This window comes from Peromyscus eremicus, chromosome 19 (assembly GCF_949786415.1).
Source record: "Peromyscus eremicus chromosome 19, PerEre_H2_v1, whole genome shotgun sequence".
Taxonomy (NCBI): Eukaryota; Metazoa; Chordata; class Mammalia; order Rodentia; family Cricetidae; genus Peromyscus; species Peromyscus eremicus.
Window position 1 is genome coordinate 61,172,505 of NC_081435.1, and position 27,968 is coordinate 61,200,472.

General features: G+C 42.6%; 1 protein-coding gene across 2 annotated transcripts in view; it reads right to left on the reverse strand.

Moving 5' to 3' along the window:
* The window catches only part of Smad4 (SMAD family member 4), a 64,556-nt gene extending 50,921 nt beyond the window's left edge, over positions 1-13,635 (reverse strand). For both annotated transcript variants that reach the window (XR_009375201.1, XM_059245969.1), the window contains exon 1: positions 13,563-13,635. The gene's annotated coding sequence lies outside the window, so the exon portion shown is untranslated. The remainder of the gene's footprint in view (positions 1-13,562) is intronic.
* Between the last annotated feature and the right edge of the window lie 14,333 nt (positions 13,636-27,968).

Below are 27,968 nucleotides of genomic sequence, written 5' to 3' on the forward strand. Positions count from 1 at the left end.
CATGATGGGGAAATCTACAGCGACAACTGAATGAAGTTCGTGGGATGAACTTTAGCCCAACAGCTGTGGAGCATGCATGGGACTGGACTAGGCCCTCTGCATTCAGGAGACAGTTGTGTAGCTTGGTCTGTTTGAGGGGCCCTGACAGTGGGATCAGGATCTAACCCTGGTACATGAGCTGGCTTTCTGGATCCCATTACCTATGGTTGGACACCTTGCTCACCCTTGATGCAGGGGGGAGGGGCTTGGTCCTGCCTCAACTGAATATACCAGGCTTTGCTGTCCTCCCATGGGAGGGAGGACTTTGCCCTTTTGGAGGAGGGGATAGGAGGTGTGCCAGGAGAGGGGAAGGTGGGGGAGGGGTAATGAGAAGGGGATCTGTGGTTGCTATGTAAAATGAATAAACAAAATGTTTTTAAATTAAAAAAAAAAAAGAATTGCCAGGTCATGGTGTCTCTTCACAGCAACAGAACTGAATGAGACACCTGTGGACTGAGACTGAACTAGTCATCCTCACCATTATATACCCATTCCTAAAACAGGTTAAGTCCCACATATTTCCCAACAAGTGCAATTCTGTGTTTCATATGCTTAACTCATAGTATTTCTTTGGCCTAAAACATTCACCACCATTTTAACCACTCAATAATTAAGCCCTAGGCTTCCTTTCAAATTATAGCTTAAATATTTTAATTGCCCCCCAGAGTTTCCCCTACTAAGTTGTCACCTTGCCTCTCAATTCCAGAGAATTACTTCCCTAACGTTTGTGGTTTTTACTGTGTTACTTGACTCCCCTCCCTCAAATTTAAGGCACACCTTTATTATACTTTACACATCAAATTACAGTAATTTCACTGTATTTGTCTCTCAGTCCTAAGAGTTCATTAGCAATAACAACACAAATTTAGAAGGTCAAGAAAAAAGCCAGTGTCTCACCTTAGAAATTCCCAACATTATGCAGTTCCTGACTAGGGTGGTTTGAATAAGAATGACCCAGTAGACTCTTATGTTTGAATACTTGGTCCCCAACTGGTAGAACTGTTTGGTAAGGACCAGGAGGTATGAACTTGTTGGAGGAGGTGTGTCACTGGGGATGGGCCATCAGGTTTCCACTCAGTGCTCTCTAGCTCCCCCACAACTCCCCCCTCCCTGCCCCTGCCTTGTGGTGGTTGTCTCAACATGTAAGTTTTCAGCTATTGCTTGAGTGCTTTGCCTGTCTGCCTGCCTACATACTCCTCACCGTGATGGTTCTGGACTCACCCTCTGAACTGTAAGCAAGCCCCCAATTAAATGCTTTCTTTTCTAAGCTGCCTTGGTCATGGTGCTTTGGCACAGCAGTAAAAAAATAACTAAGACACCAACATCCACCCAGCATCTGTAGACTGACTATACAATTTTTATTCTGTGCAACTGTCTTAGGACAAATTTACGCTTGCAAATAAGCTTATTTGTATTCCACAATTAGTGTAAATTTGTACCAATGTATAATTTAAGTATTTGTATCTATTTCCCCACAGTGTCAATATTGAAGGTCATTCTTTATTAAACTTAGGCTGTTTGGAACCTGACAGTATTGCAAAGGCTGTTTTAATTTTAAGTTTCTTTGAATACAAAAATAACTTAAGTTTTCTTAAAAACAGCCTTCTCATATCTTGGATTTTGTTGTATTCCCTGGATCATAAAGATCTTAAATATAACTTAGAAGTTTCTTACAAGAAAATAAAATCAGCAGGGATATATAAATATATTCCTACATTATATGGCTTTGGATTATAGAAATGTTATAAGAGGTGGGCAAATACAGACATAAATAAAGCTGTATGTTCCAATTAAAGTTCCAGCAACATAAATGGTCTCTTTAAATGGTCCCATCTATAAAATGGGCACAGTATCTGTCCTGCCCACCCTATAGACAACCTGAGTAATAAAAGGCAACAATGTATATAAAGGCAAAGTAGGAGTCATAATTGAGTAAAGCAGCATATCTACACTTACAAAGCTCTAGATACAAACTAGCAGGCATGTATCAGAAAGTACTCTCTAAGACCCAAATCCCATTTCTGTAACAACCTAGGGCACCTCATTGATATCTTGAAATTTAAAATGCAACGTATACATTTTAAGAAATTCAACTATGTCCTAACTTTAGATAAAGGAGGAAAAGACTCATATAGTAAAATTTGTGTTTCAATGTATGGCATACCAATCAGAAAGTGTAAATAAAGAAGTTAAGGGCTCAGAATGTAGCTCAGCAGAATATACTTTTAGCATGGGTTAAACTCTGGAACATAATTTTTTTTTTTAAAGGAGTTAAGATGCTTGTACTTTATGTGGTCTCATAAACACGACGGTTACATATCCAGACTTTTTAAGACAACATTATGCTGAAATGCTGGTAACACTGATTTTTTTCAAATGACCAAGAGATAAAGCTCCAAAGAAAAAGCTTCAATTACAAGACATTTAATTGCTAGAATTGGACTATACACTAATTATGTGAATTTTTAGGACATTTTCAATTCTTGTGAGATGCAAGATAACTCTTCACTGCCTCTTTTAGAATGCTATCTCTTAGAGCCCACCTCCAAGGACTCTCACAAAAACCTCTACAACACCCTTAAAGAGCATTGCTAACTCGGTAAGAGCTACTGACTCTGGTTGGATGCAGTGGTGCACACCAGTGGCCCCAGCAAAGACAGAAAACCACCTGACCACAGTTTCTCAAACTGTAAGTTATGATCCCATCTGGGGGGCCTGTAATTAAATGTGGAGGTCACACACACAAGTAGGACGTTTCTGAACTCACAAAAAACAAGTACTAACCCCAAGGTGTTTCTGGTGGTGCTTCCCCACACTCAGTGTGTGACTTCACTGCAGCCAGATTCCAGACTATTTGGTTACAAACTGCCTGCGGTATTCTTACTGCAGTCCCCGGCTCTTACTAAATGGTTGAATTACAGAAGACAAAAACTTAAGATTTTCCTACCAGCATTCTTCAGCATGTATCAAGTTAGTGTGACTTTGGATTATGTTATATTAGAATGTTAGATTTTAAAAACTGTCATTTGAGTGGCTGGCCTGAGTTTCATTTTCTCTTACTTGCTTAATGAATTTGGGTTTGGGATTAGGACTAAAGTTCCAACAATTCTGAAATGGCCCTAAACATACTTCTTCCACCTTGTACTGTGTATGCATGTGAAGTATTCTCAGCACTGATGTTCACAAAATTAAAATACTGACCAATTCTGGAAAATACTGAAGATGTTCTAAGTCTGGCAGCATCAAATATTCAGCAAAGATTTAATTCTTTTTTTTTTTTTTTTTTTTTTTTGTGGTTTTTTGAGACAGGATTTCTCTGTGTAGCTTTGCATCTTTCCTGGATCTCGCTCTGTAGACCAGGCTGGCCTCGAACTCACAAAGATCCACCTGGCTCTGCCTCCCAAGTGCTGGGATTAAAGGCGTGTGCCACCACCACCAGGCACAGATTTCTTTATGTAAAAAAATCAACAAACACATTCATCCTATCAGTATGCATTTACTTTGACCTTCAATGAATGATAAAAATTTATGTATAGCAAAGACTTTTTAAATAAATTATACTTCATCAGTAAATGTTTGACTTGTATACCTATTTTATGTGCTTATATATCCAAGTCAAATAAAAATGTCATGAATATGAAGAAGTTTAAAAAGCCTGACCTGGGCAACAGAGCAAGATTTCAACTCAGAAAAAAATTTTTTTAAAAAGGCTATTTTTTTTTTATTTTTTTTTTTTGGTTTTGTTTTTTGAGACAAATTTCTCTTAGCTATCCTGGAACTCACTCTGTAGACCAGGCTGGCCTCAAACTCAGAGACTTGCCTGCCTCTGCCTCCTCGGTGCTGGATCTAGGGTTTGAGGTAGTGGTGGAACATGTACCTATGTTGTATGAAGTACTGGGTTCATCCCCTAGAGCACGTGTGTGTGCACAACACATCTAGAAAACCCAAGCATAGTACCAAACGAATAAGAACTTTTAAAAAAGAGGTATGAAAGTGAATGGAGCAACAAAGAAAGTTCCTATCTTGATATAATGCAGAAGTCAAGTTAGAACGGGCTGTGTTACATTTATATCCAACTCCCCAAATACCTACAGTTTACAGATTTATTTTGTTGAAGCTCTTCATTCTTCACAGATTATGTGGTGGTACTACCTACTGACCAAATATTTTAGAGACTGATAGCAGCACTATCTTTCCATGTAAGAAGCTGGAAAAGAGAAAGGACAACTCACACGTTATCTTTTAAAAGTTATTACTTATCCTTGCCTTTGATTGCCCAAAGTCACATGGCCATACCAGTGATTCCCAACAGAAAATTAGTCTCATAAGGGATGTCTGGCAATGTCTAGAGAAATGTTTGGTCTCCGGTCATAACACCCCGAACGCACCTGATATCTGATATAAGAAGACAAGCAGGGTCAGGCCTGGTTAGTATTAGTTGGGAGTAATTTTTGATGGTCACAGATGAAAGAAGGTGAAATGTAGAGTACTAGTGATTGTCTAATAGTAAAGGGTAGGCCATTGCTAAACATCCTTCAAAAGAATAAAACAAAACCACCCAGTCCAAAATGACAAGTTTCTGGGCTAAGGAAGCTAGGCTATCATAAATTTCAAGGAGAGGGAGTTCTAAAAGGGAAAAAGAAGCTAATTCTATCACATGCCAGGATACATCAGAATACTTGGTAAAATAGCACTGTCTGCGCACATCAAAATGGAACTGCCAGACTAAATGGGAATGGGGGGAACAGGAAAAAAAGGCAGAGCAATAAGAGTCAAATATTTTGTCTACAGCAGGCTTATATTAGGAAAGAGGAGGAATAACAGCAGCAGATTGTAGAAAAGGGACTTCGAGAGCTGAGTATGTAATTCCATGGAAGCATCAGCACCAAGTTCGGGGAGAGGTGAGAACGGACAAAGAGAACTGTAGTACATACATCAAGCATATAATTTTCTAGAAGCTGTGTGTTTGGTAAGTGATTATGGAAGTATGGAAGTGTTTTTTAAAAAGATCAAGGTTTGCTTTTTTGCAGAGGGGGTGGTGCTGGCTTAGTGAAATGTAACTAGGAAGAAATTCTAAACATAAGCTTCATAAGCAAGTGAAACAATTGTTCAGGCTTAACTCAACTCCCTGTAACAAGTTACAGCCTAGATGTTACACTGATGGCTGAGATTCCTCTGAGGGTAGCTAGAGAACGTCTAAAAGCATGAAGTATTAAGAATACAACAAAAAGCATTTATACAGTAACTTCTAGGGTGAACTATGTGAGAGATAGGGACATGTGCTTTTGCTTACTCAAAGTCTTAGATATAAATGTTTTTCATGACACCAACTTTAAATTAAATAATCTTATTTTAAAATTAGCATGTTCTGAAGGTAGGCATGATGGATCATGCATATATGTAATCTCAGCACTTGGGAAGCTGAGGCAGAAGGATTGCCATAAATTCAAAGCCAGTCTGGGCTACAAAATAAGCTCTTGTCTCGGGGAAAAAAAAAATTCAACCGCTTCTGTTTAGTAAGTTAAAGCTGTAGTTAAACATGGGGCACACAGCTGTAATCCCAAGCCTCAGGAGTTTAAGGTAGAAGCAGTGCAAGTTCACAACTAACCTGGGCTACACAGAGAGAACCTGATTAAATACCCTGTTTAAAAAGCATCAATAAATACTATAGGTGGCAGCTATTTCATGTGCCAGCATACATTCTTCTTTTGCAATGATAACCTGATCTTCCAGGAAAAAATCTTATTTAGGCAGGTGAGACCATTCCCAGCCAGAGTATACAGAACCAAATCCTGGCCACACTGTCACCCAAGGGATGGAAAGAGTCCAAGCCAGTGACATAACTTCTGAAGGAAAATGATGAGAGATGTTAGAAAAGAAAACAAACCCTTCTGAAGGCTAGGAATGAGCTTTGTCAACTGACTGTCTGATTAGACTGTCTGCCTAGCCAGATCCCTGGCTTGATCCCAGGACCACATAAGCCAGGTATTGTAGCATATGCCTAAAATCCTAACAGTGGAGAGCTGGAGACAGGCTACAAACCTGAAATCCATGAGACCCTCTCTAAAAAGCGGAGGGGGGAGGGCAGTCCCTGTTATGCTGGACCTAATGCTGAGAATAGTTAACCTGGGGATTTAACAGAAAAGAACAGAAAGTTAAATCTAAAAGGCAATGTTGGCAATACTGATTGAGATCCTAAATCCAGCCAATGAAATCCCTTCTTATCTTTATTTGACTGTTACATGTTCCTGAATATACAAGAACTGAACAAAATTTACATTAGTAACCATCTCAAAAATATCAACATAAGCCAAAACATACGAATAATATATCCCATTGGTTACCTGGTAAAAATGCAGAACTAGTTACTTTAAAACTGCACCTGTCAAACTGTTTTCTGATTCCCTTTGTTTATATATTTGACTATTTTCTGACACTAATTAATTCTTAACATGGGTTATATCAATATTTACCATATTACAAATTAAAACAAGTAAAATTTTAAGTAAATTTTAATTAGTTTTCAACAGGCCCACTAATGTTAACCTAAATAACTTTTATAAAAAACAATCTTTTCTAGAACACAAAGTCAGTAGTAAGAGTGACACTATTTTACATCCATGCAAATTTCTTTACTGTCTAGATTAACAGAAGCCAGCTGGATTTTCCTGCCTTCCTTAGTACTCAATCTGCTGTAGATTTTAAAGTGCAGGAAGAAAATGTGACACAAATATATATAATTGGAAAAAATACTTTAATAAGCCTTCTCGGATAATAATGGATATTCATCTTTTATTCAATGCCAAAATGCAACAAATGGAGATTGCTTAAGGTTATTATGGGGAATCTGAACTCTGAGATTCTAGGTTTGTTGTATAAAAACCCACTGGGTTGGAGCTGGGGAGGTAGCTCAGCCAGTGAACAAGCATAAGGACCTGAGTTTGAACCCCAAACTCATACCAAAAAAACAAAAACAAAAACAAAAATTAAAAAAAAAAAAAAAAAAACTGGGCATGGTAGCCATGCTTCTGATACCAATGTTGGGAAGTAAAAACAGACAGCTCTCTGGAGCCAAGTAAGAAAACAAACTCAAGAAAACAAAAACCAAAGTGGACCACTCCTAATAAGCAACAGTCAAGACAATCATCTGCTTCCCCATGAGCCTCTATACAACTCACAGAAGTACCTGCTCATGCGCACGGGCGCGCACACACACAATACACACACACACACACACACACACACACACACACACAGAGTACACAGGAGCACCTGCATACCCACACATCAATCTATCTACATCTTACTCTAGAAAGATTTTATAACATTAAGAATTGGTCATCTAGGAAAACACTGGCTCAGTGAGTTATTCAGATTTTCCATTTCCTGACAGAATATTTAATTATTTGTTTGTTTGTCTGTTGTTTTGACACATGGTCAAACCATAATCCAGGCTGTCATAGAACTCACTGTGTAACCAGAGTGGCTTCAAACCCACCATGATCTCCTTGCCTCGGTCTCTGACATGCTAGGATTACAGGCACAACAACAATGTTAGCGTAGAAGAATACATGTGTTTTTAAAAAACACATTCATTCCTCAAAAATCACCAACAATCTCACTAGAACAAAGTATTAGGAAACTGGTAAACTCATGCTGACAGACCCAGGTTTTCTAAAACTCGAATTTCCATTTGAAAGAGTCCACTTTATTGCTGACAACTAAGTTACTTTCCTTAAAGTGGTGGGCTCTTTTCATCCACTTTCACCAAACACCTGGGGCTAAATGACGAGAGTGTAGCTACGGGCACTCTGTGAAATAAAAATAAAAATGATACATTTCAAAGGCAGCATCCAGCTCAGTCAAAAAAGTGGCTTTCCTAAACATGAGTAGTGTACTTGAACATGTAAAAATAAAATGCTCCATACACACTTCCTATTTAATCACACAAAATAAAGACTACTTAAAAGTTAAAACTATTTACTTCTTCACCAAGGGCATTCCTAAGTGAAACTGCAATTTTCTTTCAAATGCTGAACATATATCTGGATGTGAGAAACACAAAGGAATTGTCTTAATTAATTCATGCCAAGAAGCCACCAGTCTACCCAGTACCATTTCTGTACCACAGTACAGCCGGACATGGGGAAAGACCAAATAATGCCACCGCCCTATTATGAAAATTATTTTGAGCTCATGACCTCTTTAATAAAAGGATCGTGGGGCTTCCCAGAAGTCCACAGAGCATTATTTTGGGAACCACTGCTTCAAAAAATTGGAAAGGAAGCTGAATTTTAATACCTGGCAACTGGGAAGTGGACTGCATGGGGATGCCACAGGAGCTCAAGGGAGCTCCAGCAGGTAAAGGCCTCCCTTTAAAAGTCAAAGTCGGTGCTGTCGGTTCTACAAAGCACTGGTCTAACTGACAGATTACCAAAACTATAGTCAAGCAAATTACAACACCATAAATACACCTACCTGGAAAGTCTAATGACAAAGTGGGGTTGTTTTATATAATTATCAGCATCGTTTCAATACCTACACACATAAAATTATTCTTTCAACTGTTTATCTTTTTTGGTTTTTTGTTTTGAAAAAGGATTTCACGATGCAGCCTTGGCTGGCATGAAACTCCCGCCTCTGCTTTTCAAATGCTGAGGTTAAAGACTATACCACCATGCGAAGTCTTCAACTGATCTTAACAGTGTCTGTAACATTAGATGCATTTAGTGTCCTAACAATTCCTGGCTTCAGTCAGCTCATTAAACACTAGTTCTGTCAGCCTTTCACCAAATGATTCAACTGATACAACTACTGTCCACCACATTAACTTCTCTAGAATTAACTAGTCAGCCAGGTACCACTAATGAATAGCCTTAATTCAGTTCCAAATTTATGAATATATTTTGAAGCCAGGTGTGAGGCACGAGTGTGTAATCCCAGTACTCAAGAGGCTGAGAATGACCTGAAATTCAAGGCTAAGTGGTAAGACCTTGTCTGAAAACATACACATGCTCACAAACACACTAGCACACATATATATACATTTAACCTGAGAAAGCCCTTCATCCACATGTATAGAAATCATACCTTACTAGGAGAGCAATTACTTATCAGTAGTCCTGTTTAATCATAAGAGCTCCATTCAAAACATGTAAATTAGAATTTGATATGTTCTAAATAAAACACTCCAAAGTATTGATGATAAAAAGGTATAAACAGGCCAGGCGGTGGTAGGGCACGCCTTTAATCCCAGCACTCGGGAGGCAGAGGCAGGTGGATCTTTGTGAGTTCAAGGCCAGCCTGGTCTACAGAGCAAGATCCAGGAAAAGGCGCAAAGCTACACAGAGAAACCCTGTCTCAAAAAACCAAAAAAAAAAAAAAAAAAATGCAGCTTCCTAAAACTTGTTACTAAACAATACAAATAAGTTGAAAAATAAGGAAAAGAGGGTGGAGCAAGAAGAGGTTGGGAAGAGGAGGAAGGCGGAGATTTAAAAGCAAAATAAAGATGGCAATACCTTCAAAAGATCACTAAAGTAAATCTGCAATGGTTACCTTCTGCATGAATGTATTATTGCATTAAAAAGAATGTAAAGCCGAACTGAGCATGTGCTCACAGGCCTGTAATCACATTACTCAGTAGGCAGAGGCAGCAGCATCACCCCAAGTTCAAGACCAGCCACATCTACATAGTGAGACCCTGTCCACAAAACAAACAAAAAAGAGAAAGGACTGTAAAATTAACAATGAAACAAACAGGTTAAAAGGACCCTCAGGCTCAACTACTGTGGTTTTTCTAAGCTGGCTACACAGCCCAGTGCAACCCAATCAAAATTTCTGTGAGCATCACTGTTTGTTTGTAAAGCTCTCCAAGAAATTTCAATGTTCAAGTAAGATTGAAAAATCACTGCCCCAAACTTTGGAATTAAAAAAAAAAAAAAATCAGTAAAGAGAGCTGAGAGGGCATAGCTCAGTAGCAGGACACTTGCCCAACATTCATGAGGCCTAAGCTCTATCCCTAGCAACAGTGGAGGCCTAGAGCAATATTTAAAAAAAAAAAAAAAGGCAACAAGTTTTCCAAACTGGGGAAAAAAAATCCTATTTAAGGTATGAATAATAAAATGCAGTCCTTGTATTGAAAGAGACTTAGAATCAACTTCAAATTAATTAATACAAGTAAATACAATCATCTCTAGTAACTGTCTAACCTTATAAACTTTATCAATTTGAGGTTCAAATATAATCAAGCATCTGATCACTACCATTTTAGTTTTACATAAATAAGCACCACCTAGTCCTTAACCATCCTAGTCCTCATTCACTTTCATATTCAAATAAATCTTCCTGGATGCCAATCACACCATGGAACAGTGTCAAGGTGACAGTCTGAAATATCTTGTTTCTGAGAAACTGGTATTCAGCCAAAACTTCCATTACCAAAATTACACATTCTAAAATACAAGGGAAAAAAAAATCCAACAATTCTAAATGTGACTCATTAGCATAAGCTGAGGATATTAAGATGCCCACAGCATCATAACAAAAGTAGCTCAAATGAATGCTATCTACACTTATCTATCAGTTATCTCAATGTCTCACCTTAAGCAAGTGAATCATCATCAACTGATGGGAAAAAACAAAACAAAACAAACCTCTAAATAATTTGAGAAAACTATACTGAATGTGACATTCGGGTCTAACTCCTTTAACTTTCATTTAGCACAGAAAACAATGAGACCATTTAGTCAGGTTAGTTTTTTTTTTTTTTTTTTTTTTTTTTTTTTAAAGATTTATTTATTTATTATGTATACAGCATATATGACTGCAGGCCAGAAGAGGGCACCAGATCTCATTATAGATGGTTGTGAGCCACCATGTGGTTGCTGGGAATTGAACTCAGGACCTCTGGAAGAGCAGTCAGTGCTCTTAACCTCTGAGCCATCTCTCCAGCCCCCGTCAGGTTAGTTTTATACACGATGAAGGGTTCGGTTCACCTGAGTCACTGTTCCTCATGGCTTTAAGGAAATACAGTGGAGGGTGGGAGGTGTCCAACTATACAATGAAGTACTGAAAAGGCTATTAAGGATGTTTAAAGAGACATTCACTCTGGATGAATGAAAAAGGAAAGGAAAACAAACTAGGCATCAGCTGGGTGGGAACAAAACAGAACTGAAATAGGTAAGATTTTTAACACCAGAAAAGAATGTTCTCACCAAAAGAGGTAAAATTTTAAACAAGCCCAAATACGCATTTTAAATTTAACCAACTCTGAAGACTCTACAGAGTTAATTGCCCTAGTAGAGACCCCAGCCATGAACAGCTCAATTAGAATAGTGTGTACCAGTGTTACTATTAACTCTGGCTCAATCGGGGAAAAAAAATGGGTTCTAATTGCGCTGGGGTGTGATTGGTCTGCATATATTAGTTTAATACTTCATAATTCTCTGTGTGTCTGTGTGTCTGTGTGTGTGTGTGTGTGTGTGTGTGTGTGTGTGTGTGTGTGTGTGTAAGTGAAGGGGAATCCAGAGACAAAAAAAAAAAATCACAAACAGAAATACTTCAACTAACAAAGCTTAAATAAAACAGTGGTTTTAGGAAAAATGAGATCTGTAACCAGTATAAGCAGAACTATTTCAAGAGCAAAGCCATCAGGAAAGTTCAGGTCCATATAAAACATATTCCAAATTCCTCTCATGGACTTGCTTAGCATAAATTTTCATTAATTCTGTAAACACGATTTTAATTCTTTCCCTCAACTTAAGATTTACAATGGAAGCAGTTAATCAAATTATGAACTACTTTTTAAAAATGTGTGTGTGTGTGTGTGTGTGTGTGTGTAATATCTCTTTAAGGCAAACTCACTCAAAAGCCTAGAAAGCAACGAAAAAAAGTCACTTGTATTACTACAATGTTATGTCAATTCTCTTCAGAAAGGTTTTAATTCCAACAATTTAAGCCTATATAATTCATCACATCAAGATCTGAAGCTACTTCGAGTCATGGGTATTAATTAGTCTGCCTCTGTGCATGTTGGTAACCAACCAGTTTACTGAAGAAATCAAACTCACGAGCATGTGAGCACCTTGTCCCAATCTTGTATTCCAGCATTTAAGAGATTGAGAAAGTATAGTTAGGAGTCCAAGAAGAGAGGAGTGCGACGCCATAGAGACTCACGACAGTATTATGGACGAAGCATTAGGGAGAATTTGTATTTTTTAAAATATTATACCAACAATTTACACTTCGAAATAGCATGTGCTAATCCTATCAGATCTTACCAACAGAGACAAGAGTCTACAACAGTAGGGAAAAGTTACTTTAAACATCCTATGCTACGTTTCAACTGCATATACTTTAGGTCCTAAATACAAGGTAAATTCATGAAATCTATAATAAAAATTATTCAATGCAGTGTTTAAAATCTAATTACTTTGTGGAATTTATACATTTCTGTACTATCGATTAAGATTCTACACGGTTTTCGCCTTTCAGCATAAAGTCCTGAATCTAATTCTTAAAACGTTCAAATAATCAAGCTGCTACTGCGAGGAAAAGGATGCTAAATCTGGCAAAAGTCAAAGATTGTTAAAAAATTAACCGAGATTACAAGCCTGCAGAACACGAATTCAGGATGCTTTAAATAACTCGTTCTTTTATCTTGTTACTTTATTTCTAAGTAAGTGACAAATCCACCTTAAATTATCAAAATCTGATGGCATTAAAAAAGTAATTTTAAAATGAATTACCTGAAAAAAAAACTTTTAAAAATGTAAAGTTTACTCGGGCTTTCGTGGGGGCAGTGGGGCGGAGCTATCAATCAACGGGGCTTTTTAAAGCCTCCCAACTCGCAAAGGAACCTTTCAAGTTAACTAAACACGCCCATGTCTTTGAAAATCTGGCTTGAGAAATCATAACAGCAGTTTGGGGTGCTGAAGCCAACGCCCTCCACCCTCCACCAATTTCACGCTCTGTGCATGTAGCCCTAACAATAAAATAAACTACGCCTTTTATTAGGAGACACGTTTTATTAGGGGAGGGAGTTGGTGCAGTTAGGCGCTAAGAATGTTTCCCGCATGCCGCCATCACCCACAATACCCAAAAAGTAAACAAATCAAAGCTACAAACGTAAACTGAAAGGACACAACCAGGAAGAGAAAGTGGGGACAAAGAGAAAACAAACACTTGCTGGGGGGGAAGGCACGAGGACGGACGGACCCGGGGCACCCGGGACACAACGCACTCCCGGCGGCCCGACGCGACGGCCCGGGCCGCGGCCAAACTCCTCCCGAACAACAAAGAGCGGCGGCGCGAACGGCGCTCGAGTTCCCGGGAACGGCGCGCCTAACTGCGAGCGGAGTTGGGGCCCCGGGACCCACGGGCGAGCACGCGGAGCTGGGGCCCGCGGGGGCGACCCACCCGAGCCTCGCCGGGCCCGCGCTCGCGCCGGCCGCCGCGGGAGCCCGCCCCGGGGCGGGGAAGAAGCGCGGGCGCCGAGGCCCGGGCAGGGGAGGACCGCGCGTTACCTGGGCTCCGCGCCGCGCCGTCGCTTCCCGGGTCCCGCCCGCGGCGTCCGGCCCAGGCGGCCCTTCTCCCCGCCGCGCCGCGGACCGCGCGGGCCGGGCCGCTGGAGCTCCGGAGCCGCCCCGCCACGGGGGGCCTTCGCTCGCGGGCGCCGGCTCCCGTCACGCGCTCCCGCCCCGGGGACGGCCGCGGAGCCGAGCGCGACGCGGGAAGGGCCTCCCGAGGACGGCGGGCGGGCGCAAACACGGGCTCCGCCACCCGAGCCGCTCCGTTACCGCAGCGGCGACGACGACCAGGGCCGTGTTGTTGCTGCCAACTTGTCGGAAGGACACTGAGCATGCGCGCGCGGAGACCACATCCGGGTAATTTCAGGGTTTGGCCCTTTTCCCCCCCGCAGCGCTCCTTTCTCCCGGCTGCCCCCGCCTCCCGCCCAGATCAGGGAGGGTCCCAGTGCGCAGGCGCCCGCGGGCAGCAGCGGTCTGCGCGCTGCCCTATAGTCCCCGCAGGGCCGGCCCAGGCTGAGTGCGCCCGGCGGCGTCCGTGGCGGGGGAGTTGCTGTTGCGCGGGGACTGTTTTTAAAGAGTATCCGAGCAGCGTGGGACAGCTCGGGATGAGCGAGGGGCAGGGCTGCCGGGTTGGGTTGGGCTTTCGAAGACCCTGGTGGACACAGCCGCACTAACTGCTGCAGGTGTTCGTTCACTTTGGAGGTGGGGATGGGGGGGACGCGTCTGTCCCTTTCATCCCACCGGCCCGGAATCGACAAAAGGTTAAACTTGGAGGCGCCCAGGACAGTCCAGGAATCACACATGGCCGGGGCCGGGGCCAGTGTTGCCAAAGTGAGCAGTGGGAAAAGAGGCGGAATTTCGAGTTGGAGGCGACCTTCAAGACCTACTGTCCACCTGCTGATGAGTAGGTTGTGCAAGCTGGGACGTACAGCTAGCTCCGTTTTAGAACTTCACACCTTACAAAACAAAGTCAAAATTCTCTCCCATCACCTAAGTGGCTGGATATCTAAAACCTTCAGGGCAGCCTAAAGGGACAGTTCAAAATTTGGTGTCTTTGTGTAAATTCCGTCCCAGCATCACACCTCAAAACTCAAAAGAGTGGCCATTTGGTAGCCAAAGGCCCGTCTCTTGGTTTTAAGTTTGTAATTACTTTCTTTTCTAATTTTATGAATTCTGTACTCACTGGCTGGAACACAGGCCTACCATATGCACCCTGGCTTTGATTCATAACACATGCATGTAATCCTAGCACTTGGGAGGCAGAGGCAGGGGCATCGGGATTGCCAGCCTGGAAGGTCTACCTACACACACCCTGCGGTTCACACTGTACGCCCCTCCCCTCCCTTCCAAGGTCTGTACCGTCCCAGCCTGGTCTAAACCTCTTCAACAAGAAAGCCCCGAGGCTGCCATCTGAAACCGGTCTTCACTTACACCTGAGGTGTAAGAAGGCTTTTCAGGACCATTCAGAGAATTCATTTCCAGATCCTGCCTTGCCATGTGTACTGTTTTCTAAAGTTCCTCATCTTGACAAGGCAGTTGAGGGCAGTATTTCCTTTCAAAACTGCCTTCACACCTTACAAAAGAGAAGTCAAAGTTTTCTCCCACTCTGAAGGTGACCCGATATGTAAAACCCCCAGGGCAAGCCAAAGTGACTTGGGATTTGAATCCAAAGGGATTCAAAAATTGGTGTCTGTGATGAGAAAATATATTACTTAAGTGAATCGATATTAAATTCCTTGCAAATCAAATACTTTGTTGTCATCAAAATTGAAGGGTGCGACATAAATTGGACTCTGTAGGTTATAAAAAGAAGAGGAAGAGATGAAGTTGGGAGAGGGATATGAGGGTTGGGGGAGTTCAGGAGCTACTGTAGGGAAGGCTGTGGGTGGATATGTTCTATATACAGTGTAAACATGTATGAAACTCCCAAAGAATACAATTGAAAGATGGAAGGAAGATCTGCCAGCTGGCAGATCATTAAAACTGATTGGTTGTAGATCAATCCGTGAATCCTTGGGAATATGCTTCTGAAAGAAGTATGTTAAGGAATATCATTGCTACCATCAAACTTTTGTGTCAGGTAACTATGGCTGTCTAATATGTTACCACAAGTTTAGAAGGCTGAAGCAGTACACACTTACTTCTGCTCCTGAGTTCAGGCTCAGCTCACTAGGTCCTCTACAAAGCAAGGCTCCCTACACCCCAGCCTCTTGGTTCCTTGACCTTTGCCCTAACTCAACCACGCATTCTGTGGTGTTACTTATGGGAATCTTATCAAACGCTACACCTTCATAGTTTCAAACAGATGACACTCAGATCACTACCTCCTGTTTCCAAATCACTCACTCTGTGGACCACTCCAAGCTCTTAAGGATTCTTCAGCTCTTGCCTCAAATCACTCACTCTGTGGACCACTCCAAGCTCTTAAGGATTCTTCAACTCTTGCCTCTGCCCTCTCAAACCCTTGCCTAGCTCTAGCTTCTGGCCGCCATTATAATCACTCTTGCCCAGACCCTCAGCCCCTTGTTTTTCTCCCTCTTTTGTTGAGTACAGCAAAAGCACAATCCTGATTCAAGCTGGCTGTCCATACTGGACATCAGGACCCAAGCATCTGAATACAACTATAGAAAAATACTGTACTTATTTTCATCTTATCATTGTGAGTCTCAGGTTCCTACCTCCCCCCTTCATTCTTTCTAGATTTTATACTCTTCTGTCTTCCAACCTATACATCTTCCTCTTCAAGGAATAACCTTGCTTTCTACTCCATTGAGGACATTGAAACAGTGTGATATCACATCTACCCTTATCTCCATACCAGCACTGCCTCTACCTTGCTCCTCATTACAACAATTCGATTTCCATGGGCCTGGCTTTTCCTGACATACGTATCTACTCACTCCGAAAGGGAACCCAGGAATGGCCAAAGTAACTATTGCACACAATCCAACATGGTGAACCGATGAATTTGTATTGGTTACTAACTAAAGTATGAATGAGAGGTTACTTACAGGAGCAGGGATGACTCATACAGCTACTGCTTCTGGAAAAGTCCACCCCCAACACCGGTGATGACTCACAAAAGCTACAACCCCTGAACTCTGCATGGCTTGCAGGCAGCTCAACAACTCCCCAAAACTTCCCCTCTGCAGCTCAACTGGTCAGAGTCGCCTCCTCCAGTACTTTCAGTCACCTTCCATAGAGCTGGGAAGGGGCCTTCTAGAATATTCCAATCAGGAAGAAGGTCAATACAGAAAGAAAGGAAGGAAGGAGAGTAAAATAGCGCTAAGGGTGTCTGAAGAAGCCACAAGGGATCATTAATTTTTATCTAAACATAAATATACATGGAAGCTTATGTGTGTACATATATAATTTAGTGAAGTTCCCCCATTTGAGTTGACAGTGCTCCCCCCACCACCACCAAGAATCTTGAACTAACAAAAACTCTTAATGCGAGGCATGTGAAACCTTCTCTCAAGTTGTTGATCCAAGAGACTCCCAAAACAATATAGGCTATTGCTGCTGCCCTTGGTTACCTCCCAGAGGTTGAAGGTAAGTCCTTATTGCAGAAGTGTGGGGGCCCACAGAGGCTCCCTAGTAAGGCCTTACTCAAGGTCGGAGAATCTGAGCTTGCTTTACCCAGCAGGGCTGCATAATAGGATGATTTAGCCAGGGATGTGGTTACCGGATATTTTGAAAGGTCTACACTTGGCTGTACGTCATGCTTTGATCTTGAAAGGGGGAGGTATTTTGCCTCTCCCCTTGATAGTGTATAAAAAGCCCATTACAATAAAGCTCAAGGTGACTGGGTATTGACCCAAGGCCCTCCCGTAGCTGTCCTGTGTCTCTGTCTTTCTCATTGTCTCTATCTATATTTCTATCTAGTACTTCCTCCTTCCTCTCCCCACCCCCCCAAGAACCCTTGGACAGGTCAGAGCTAGTCTCCTGAACAGAAGATATCACACACTTCAGGCACAAACCCAGAGGATCTGAACTGGATCTGATCTGAAAGCATCTTCCCTGAGGTCTAGCTTTCATAGTACCAGAAGATTCTGTGTGAGCTTCCAAGTGTAGGAAGCAACCAATAGTTCTACCCAGCTGTGACTCCTATGAACCACAACATCAACCATCATGGCACAATAACCATAAGAGTGCAATAGTGGTATTCGTGTCTTGGATGTAAGTAATAGCTGTCTAATTGTCCCTAAAGCCTGATCAACAGGAGGGAAATCATTCCTGGTACTGGAAACCCAGCCAGTTACCCAGGGCCAGTGAGATCATAGATCTTAGAGGAAAACCTCTACCAACACTTTACCAAACCAGCATAACCCCTACCCACATTCTAAATATTTATTCTTCTACCCAAAAGTAAGTGTAGCTCCCACCCCTCATCAAAAACAAACAAACAAAAACCTTTTCTTTGCAACAGACAAAGACCATTACAGACAACCACAACCAGTCAAAATGCAGAAAACAAGTGATCATAGAATACTAGCCCCATTTGACATATCTACAACACAACTCCTGAACCTAAGGCTCAGGGAACATCGGGAAAGATGGGGCAGAAAGATTGCAAGAGCCAGAGGACCAGAAAGTCTGCTGTGAGATTACCTACCCTAGAAATGGCAGGGAAGCTTCACCAATGATACTCAAAAATATGGCTGCCTAAACAAGACCTGGACAAGCACACCACCAATAAACATGCTCACATGGAAGGGGAACATCTCACTGGACCCCACCCCTGAAGAAAGAACTACAGGGAACTAATGAATGTTGAAAGCAAGGAAGTAGTCTTCCCCAGGGATGAGTCTCTTAATTGGTTATCCAGTACCAAGTGGTCAGCCCTGAAATCACAACATTCAAGTAACACTAAATGGACTGACCAAGTTATTCTTAATTATTTGAGCTTATATATATAATAATGAAAAAGATGCCATGAATCAAGAGGGAACGAGAAAGGGCATGTGGGAATGGTTGGAAGGAGAAAAGAGAAGGGGGAAATGATGTAATTATATTTTAATTTTTTAAAAAACAAATAAAAAAATTTCCAAGTTTCTACTCTCCCAGACATGTGCCCTTTATTTTACCATCTGAGTCTTGTGAGCGTCCTCCTCCCTCCTAGAGGAAATGTGTAAGTTCAGAGGAAGCTGCCGTACATACTAGCTGAAGCTAGCTCTTCACTGAAGATGGCGGGTCCCAGTCCCTTCTTACCTAATCCATGTCTTCCATCACCTTCGCTCAGACCATTCCCTCTCTCCTGTATTATCAGTGTTTCCTTCTCTACTGGTCATTCCATATGCCTACAGGCAGCCATTATTTTCCTGCTCCTACAAAGCCTCCTCTTTACCCCATTTGTACTATCAACTACCATTTCTCTGCTTCATTTGCAACATAACTCCTACCAGAGTATTCCACATAATGATAGTATGTTCCTAGTTCTCCCATTTGCAGTGGCATACATAGAATATAATACTGTTCCTATAAAGTCCAAGAACAACTAATATAATGTGCTAAGACTAACACACATGGGCTGGGGAGACGCCTGAGAACCCAGCACCCACATAAAAAGCCAGCCATGGTTGTATCTCCTTGCAATCCATCACTGGAAGGGGCAGACAAAAATACCCCTAGGGCTCACTGAGCAGTCAAACCAGCCTAATTGTTGAGCCCCAGTCTCAATGAGAGACCCTTTCTCCAAAAATGAGGAAAGTTACCAAGATGGACCTCTGGCCTCCAAATACATGTTCACAAATGTGCACGCTCAGCTATATCCACATACATCTGCAAACACAAACACACACACAAGGCTGCACCCGTGAAGTAAGTCATAGATGTGCCTTATTTTCGTTTGTCAGCTGAAGTAGCAGTCTCCCACCCTCCCCCTTCAGCTCATCCCATCATGCTTTACTCCTTACCAAAACGACTTTTGGCAAGGTTAGTAATGAGCTTCATTTGGCCCAAATCCAATGGTGAAGTCCCATCTTGACATACCTTTCTTAGGACAGCTGACGCAGCTAATCACTGTGTTGGGAGACCTGTTTTGGGTTGTTTGTTTGTTTTTGTTTTTCCAACCTATTGGTCTCTCTGGTCCCTCTTTTCCTGTCTGTCATTTTGCTTATTCTACCTCTTCTCTCAAACGATTCAGCCTTGCACGGAGTGGCCCCAGGCTCACTCCTTAAATGTCATCATTTTTTTTTTTAATCTCTACTTATTTTCTCAGTGATCTCATCCAGTCTCTTGACTTTCAATACCATTGCAGCTGTATGATGTCATCCTATGATGCCAAGTGTCAAATTTCTGTCACCGGCTCACTCTTTTATCTGAGTTCCAAATTGCAGTTATCTGCCACATCTCAAACGTCCTGTCACAGGGTGAACACGGTTCTCCCTCACACCGTGACCTCATACCTGAAGTAGTCTCTGGTCTGCTCTTTCCCCTTCTTGGCATACATCCCTGCCGGCCACACATAGTGGCACCCTGCCCCCCATAATCCCACCCATCAGGAGGCTCGAGAGCGTAAATCCAGCCGGAGCCAAATAGTGAGACATTCACAAAGAGAGTAGGAGCTGCTTTTATGAGCTCAGCTCTGTGGCGAAGCGCTTGCCTACCATACCATACACAGGCCGTAAGTTTGATGCTCAGTACCAAAATAAATAACAAAACCTCAACTTATTTCTCCATTAATACGCCTCAGCTGGTTCAAAGTAAAAATCTACTACTTCCTTCTAACGGAGTTCCCTGAGATTAACACGGCCACCCCCGATCATTGTCTCCATCTCTCACCTTTCATTCATCCAGCAGCAGTACGCTCCGACCTGCCTGGTAGAAGAGGCCACACTTGTTCCCTCCGAACAGGCTGTGTCCTCTGCCTGGTACACATTTCCCCCAGAGACCTATGTTTCTAACTCCTTACCTCCTTCGTCAAAAGTCACCTTTTCAGTGGGGCCCACCATGACCTTTCTAAAAATCACAGCCCATTCTTTTCCTTTTTTTTTTTTTTTCTGGCAAGCTGGGGGTCAGACCCAAGGCTTTGCAAATGCGAGGTGATCACCTTATCACTGGCCTGTATCCCTAACCTTAGCCCTGCTGTCCCCAGGCTCTCTCTCTTCTCGTAGCATTTACCTTGTTTGTTGGATGTTGTCTGTCATCCCTGCACACTAGAGGAGAAGCTCCTTCATCATGGCGGAGACTTAGCTGTGGAACTTGCTAATGTTCCCAAGTGTCATGCTTGTTTCAGGGACATGCATGCTCCTACCACTGCGTGAGTATAGAGGTCAAAGACAGCTCAGGATCTGGGGCTTGGTGACAGGTGTCCTGACTCACTAAGCAATCTCTCCGGCAACTCTACACTTGACTTTTAAGAGTATGTCAAAATTTGTTCACCATGCATGGTAACAAATGCCTGTAATCCTAGACTTGGGGAGGCTGACTCGAGAGTATTGTACGTTGAAGGCCATCTTGAGCTACAAAGCTAGTTCCAGATTACACAGAGAGACTCTGTTGTTTTGTTTTTAAGCAGTATTTTACCTAGATACTAGTGGTGAATGAATGATGAATGTCCCCCCAAGACTGATATATTTGGAGAAGCAGCCTGGGGTTGGTGGTGCTGTCTTGTGACAGTGTTTTAGCTGGTACAGCCTTGCTGGAGGAAGTACATCACAGTGGGCAAGCTTTGAGAGTTTTTAGCCTCATCCCAGTTCCAGTTCACTCCGCTTCCTGTGTGGTTAAAGATGTGATCTCTCAGCTTCCTGCTCTGGCACTTGCTGCCATGCCTACCCCACCATTAGGAACACTCTCTCTGGAACTGTAACCCACCCCCCAAAACTTCCTTCCGTAAGTTGCTGCAATACAACCAAGATAGGTTTCTTGCTGGGCGTGGAGGTGCACGCCTTTGATCCCAGCACTTGGAAGGCAGAGGCAGGTGGTAGATCAGGCCAACCTGATCTACACAAGTTCTTGAGACCCTGTCTCAAGAAAGAAACAACAACAAAATGATGGGTTTCTTAACCTTAAGAGACTCTGAGACTCCATTTTATAAAGATTTTCTTTTTTAAATTATAGAGGAATATTATAGGTGGATCAATGAAAGATTTTCCTGCCTAAAATATTACATTAAAATGCTCAGAAAAAAAGTGTAATGGAAATTCAAGATCAGAGACTAAAGAGTGATATACAATTTCTTTTAAAGAAAAGCTTGTTCATGTATTTTTTGATGGATGAGAGATGCGTTATGATATGTAGATTTCCCCTGGATCTACTTAAGGAATGATGTAACAATCTTATTTTAAAATGCCAATACTTATAATATGACAGAAATAATAAAGCTTACCATCATTTAAAGTTATGATGAAACACTTTAGATATGACCTTTAAAAGTATAAGAAACACAGTTTCTCAAATTTCTTTTATGAGTCAAGCAAGGAAGTAATTTTGAAGACCACTGTCCCAAAGCGCTCACGGGGAGCTCAGCCAGCACTTTGCAGGGCTCTCCTGAGTGGGCCATCTCTATTCCCACTGGCCTCTGATCTGTGCAGACTGAGGCTCCAAAGTGTTCTATTTCTGCGGTCACTTAAGGGGTCCTCCACCTCCTAGGAGCAGCGGCTTTCCCAGGAGAGAGGACTACAGACCTCCAGGCCCTCCGTGAGGGCTGAGACAGAGCCCCAGTAATGCCACCCGGCAGGGAAGGGAACCGAAGGGAAATCTGCCCTGGAAACAGCCTAAACAACTGCCAGCTTCAAGCACATCACTGACATGTTTTAATGTTAGCCCAATTTTATTTTATTTTATTTTATTTTTGAGACAGGGTCATTCATGTAGCCCAGGCTAGCACTGAGCTTAAGATCGTCCTGTCTCACCCTCACACGTGCGGGGAGGGTGAGCCTGAACTACCGTGCCTAACCCTTTAACCCGAAGTCTTTTTTAAAAAAGAACCCCCAGAACCCTTTGGCGATTTAACAGCAATTAGCCTAAACGGCAAGCGTTTTAGTAATCTTTGGCTTCATGTCCAGGAAGTGATTTCTGAGGGTGACTTGGATACGCATTTGAACACCAAGCCGTTTGTTCTTTTTTTAATTTGAGAGGAGACAAGAAACTGAGCAATGGGTGGAGTGAAGGTTCCATCTTTACTGTTTCTTTATAAAAGTCTGTAACAGCCGCTGCCCAAGCTGGATCCAGCAGGAACTTCATAGGCAGCTGCGCTCGGAATCCCAAGCGGGGGAAAGAGGTAGCGCAGGAAGGAAGGAAGGAATTAGGAGGGGATGGGAAAAACCCACAATCCATCTTTGTCTGGCAGCAACCCTCCAAATTCCCAGGAGGGCCACTGTCGGCACTGACGGGCAGAGATGTCAGCACAGCATTGAGTTGGGGGCCCCAGTCCCTTCACTAGTGCATTGAATATCATACTTGGTGCCCATTGTGTGTCAAATATTGAGAGATTCAGAGATGAATCTCCCAACCAGCCTTCTGGAACAGCTCCCAGTCTTTTGTTTGTTTGTTTGTTTGTTTTTGTTTTTGTTTTTTGAGACAGGGTTTCTCTGTGTAGCTTTGCGCCTTTCCTGGAACTCACTTTGTAGACCAGGCTGGCCTCGAACTCACAGACATCTGCCTACCTCTGCCTCCCGAGTGCTGGGATTAAAGGCATGCGCCACCACCGCCCTGCCAGCTCCCAGTCTTGTGGTGACCATGGAATGCTGGGATGATTCTGAAGGTGTAGGAGTGGAATACTGAGAGGAGGGACGGGAGAGAAGTCTAGAAAGAAGACTTCAGAAAAATCCATTCTTCAGCTGAGTTTTGTGAAGTAGTCATTGGCTGGCAGGAAAGGGGGCGGGGTTTCAAAGCAAAGGGAACAGACTTAGAAACATGAAATTTGTTGGCATGTTTATGTGGAATGGTTTTTAAAGATCAATATGTAGTGACATATACTTGCCCATGTGAAAACAGACAGAAAACTATTTATAAAAGATTACACAGTGGATTATTTGTTATGGTAAATAGATACTAATGTTTATCAAAAAGAAACGATGTGAATAAATTATGGTACATCCATACAACGGAAAATGTCAGGCTCTATGTCCCAGAGGTGTGATACTCACTGAAGCGGTGGTGATAATGAGAATATTATGCTGGCAGTTATGCTTTAAAGGAGGAGAAATGATAAGTTTACCACACTATGGTGGTACCACACCGGGTAAGAGCAGAGCCGATGTAAGCTGATGGCTGGGAGGACATCTTTCACTGTTTAATTTCTTTTGAAACTATGTAAGTGTGGTTGAAAACTTAGATTTAAACTTGATTCAAACTTGAAATTCAACATGGTTGGAACCTAGACTCTCTGGGACTCATCTCAATCCTGTGCTTTGCTGAGTCTCTAGGACCACACTGGTATTCCCCCTGCCGCAGACAGACCAAACTGCAAAGCCTGTGAGGCTCCACTTTCTCAGGTCCTAATACCAGCCTGAATACAGAAGTGCCCCACAGTATTTGTTTGAGCAAAGAGAGGGGAAAGATAGGAGATGCACCTAGGAAAATGGATTTGGAGCAGAACATGAAAAAAGGTGTGTTCGTGAACTAAACTCCTGGGGCCACATATGTTTGACTTTTTATAGTTTTATTAAAATATAATTTAGATATTGAAATCTTTTTTCAGTAGACAATTTAATGCATTTCTGTAAATGTATGTGTCATACAGCTGCCCCCACCACAATCAAGTTTTAAAACACCAAATCCCTCCAAAAGGTCCCTCATGCCATCCTTACCCTCGGGCCCTTTTGATAAGTTATGGGTTTTTCTAGAAGTTCACATAGGTAGAATCTTATGCATGCAGCCTTTTATATCTGGATTTTTTTTCACTCAACATGTTTTGAGATCCAAAGTATTACTAGGTATGTGAATGAACAATCAGGTCCTTTTCACTGTTCAGTATACTCCATCATATGACTGTACAAATCCAGATACTGAAGTCGGTTAATAGGCTAGTGGTCATCAGGTAATGGGAGAGAGGGAGTCGAGAAGCATAGGGTCTCTTGCGGAGATGATAGAAATGTTCTAGAATTAGATAATGCTGATGATTGTACAACATTGCAGATATACTAAGACACTGAATTGAATACTCTAAACGGGTTAAAGTGGTGAATTCTGTGTTACATAAGTCTTATCTGAACATGACATTTTAAGCAAGCACTGCAAGAGTACTGACTAAGCAAATCATCTTTGGAGGCCAGCTGGCCTGGATCCAAGCTGGAATTTTATTCCAGACTAGCCTCAAGAACTCAGACAAAGGAGTCTGTCGCAATTCCTTCTGAAATCCATCTCACAGAGCTGTGCTAAAAACCCCCGAGAGCTGGAATTCAGGTAAGGCTCTTGACTGGACTGACTAACAAGGGCCTAGTCAGGGTTGGCTCCTTGTTCAACTACCCACACCTGCGCCATACCATGCTGTCACTTGATAGACATGAAGCGAGCACTGTAGTCCATTGGCAAGTGATGAGGCTGAACAAGAGTTAAGAGGTAGGCCAGGCCTGGAGGTACAGGCTTCTAATCCCAGCTACTTGCGAAGCTGAGGCAGGAAGACCACAGATTTGAGGCCGCCTTTGGCTACAGAATAAGTCTAATATAAGCCTATCATAGATTTATTGAGCAGCATATCAAGACATTAATTATATCAAAATGAAAAATAAAGGCTAGGGCCTGGCCCAGTGGCACTCACTTGTAATCACAGCACTTGGGAGACAGAGACAGGAGTGTTAGTGTGAATTTGAGGCTAGCCCCATCTACATATTGAGTCTGAACTCAGCTTGGTCTATATAGCAAGTTCTAGGTCAGCCAGGGCTACATAGCCCCACCTCAAAGACAAACCTATCTGGACAAAGGCCTCCTCAGTTCAATCTTCAGTACTGTAAAAAAAAAAAAAAAAAAGTTAAAATAACTTGTCCCCTTATTGAGGGACATTCTGACTGATTCTTTTTTCAAAAATACCAATATCGTGAAACACAAAGACCAAAGAAAAGGCTCCTGTACTTCCAGATCAAGGAGGGTAGCAGACATGCCCCCTTTTTTTTCTCAGAGGATATTATGGAATAGAGATTAAATAATTGAACAGATTTTATTTTGTGGTGTGTGTGTGTGTGTGTGTGTGTGTGTGTGTGTGTTGCTCAGGATTGGACTCAGGACTTCAATATATACTGAACACCCACAGTATCACAGTTCTACATACACCCCCAACCCTAGACCTATGATCTGAACCCTCTATAGCCCCAGCCTTCTACAGTGTGTGTGTGTGTGTGTGTGTGTGTGTGTGTGTGTGTGTGTGTGTTTTGAGGGGTGCTACTCTTCACTACTAATGGCTGTAGCCTGAAGCCAGAGCCTTCGAGGAATTGGAAGGGGTCTTAAGAAACATTTCTGCACTTTTAGCCTAAGCCCACACAGTTTGAGAATCTTAGGAAGGGCGTGAGTCAGTGACTGAGGCCCAGCTGGATGAAGACCTTCCTAGCAAACTCTATTGAAGTTGGTACTGCTAGCCCCTGGATCATGTAGACAAGAAGCAAAAGTCCCATACTGGATTACTCAGATCCTTCAGGGATTCAAACACAAACTTCATTAGGGGAACAGCAGAAGGGAAAGAAACATGAAAAGATCTAGGAAGTCATCCACAGTCATCAATCTATCCACTCCAAAAGCTGTCTGGTAAATCGAGCTGGTTGTTTTTCAACCGTGCTTTTATTCATAGAACATGAAGAATGTACCTACTGGCTGCTTCATTTTAGAATTCAGAGCTGGATAGGGTGACCATTAATCACTGAAACAGTTCCTCTTCATCAAGTCCGTTTCCCCAGGAGATGCCAAAATCAGCCTTAAATCTAAACAGTGTTAAGTCCAACAGGTACACTTGGCATCTAAGTCTCAATGTCACAGGCACAGGAGAGGATATTGCAGGAAAGGAGTGCCAGAAATGACAAGTTTATCAAAAGCAGGGAAAAAATAAAACAAGAGTTGGCAGTGATACTGTGGCATCATTTTTGTGATCAAAGTCTCTTCTAATTAATATTTGTGTTGTATATTTTTAGCTTTCCATCTTGAGGGGGTAACTGTACTACCTAAACAATGCCAAATTCTTTTTGTAGTTAACATTTTCATTTTTAATTAACTGTATGGGTGTGTGTGCATGTGAGAACATGTGTGGGAGGCACTAAATACCACTGGAGCTAGAGTTGCAGGTGGTTATGAACCCTGACATGGGTGCTGGGATTCTAACTTGGGTCCTCTCCAAGAGCAGTACACGTCCTTATCGGCTTAACCATCTTCCCAGCCTATTTTCCAAACATTATTCTTGGAACATGTACTTGAGGAAAATCATCAGTTTTACATAGGACCCAAATCGGTTACTGTTGTTAAAGGTCCCGGGTTAATGTAATGTCACTCGAAGAGGTGGGAATTTGGCTCAGCAGACAGGTGCTGGAGAGGAGGATGTTAAGCGCATTTGAGCAGATGGTGCCTTCAACTCCTCATGAAAGATTTGGAGGGAAGATGAATGGGTCTCGGACTCAGCCTCCTTCAAAGGGGTGACCTGCAGAACCCTCACCTCCCTGAGGCCTCCTGGACATAACCACCACCACCCTGAGATTTTCCGGTCCCTTTATCTTTGCAAGTGCTGGCCGTTGACTGTCTGCCTTTATCTCTTCTCCGTCTTTTCTGTGACTGACTTTGGTTTCCCTGGTACCCCCAACAAGTTTCATCCAGCTGCTGCCTGGGAATGACCCCTTTACTTTCTTGCCTCTGGTTGCTACTGCTCTCACCATCTAGGCAGCTTTGAGGGCAGGGTACACATCTTCAACAAAGAAGTAAGAGGACATCTCCAGACACCCTCCTGCGGCAGCCTTTTTAGGCTGGTTCCCAGTCAACTCCTATCCGGTTCAACAGTATCATTGATCCTCTTTTAAAAAGATGCCCTTGGGGTCTGCGGGGATAGCTTAGTGGATAAATCACTTGAGCATAAGTACCGTGTAATGCTAGACACAGTAATACCCCTCTGTAATCCCAGCACTCCTACAGTGAGATGGGAGAATCTCCAGGGAAGCTCATGGGCCATTTAGCCTAACTATAAAGTGATAAAGAGACCCTGTCTTAAACAGGATAGAAGGTGAGACCCCTGCAATTGTACTGTCTCTGCAATCACTGTGACACATGTGCCCCGACTCATGAAAACGTACATACAACACACATACCCCCCCCCCTTTTTTTTTTAGAAAAAAGATGCTCGAGGCAAATTCTTCTCTGAGGCCTGGCCCTCCTGGCTCAGCAGTCAGCCAAGTAGCATTGCCCGAGAATTGTGAAGTTCATTTGAACTTGCTTGAACTTGTCCAAAGCTCTACCAGTTAGTTAGAATGTGGTCAAGACTACACCACAGTC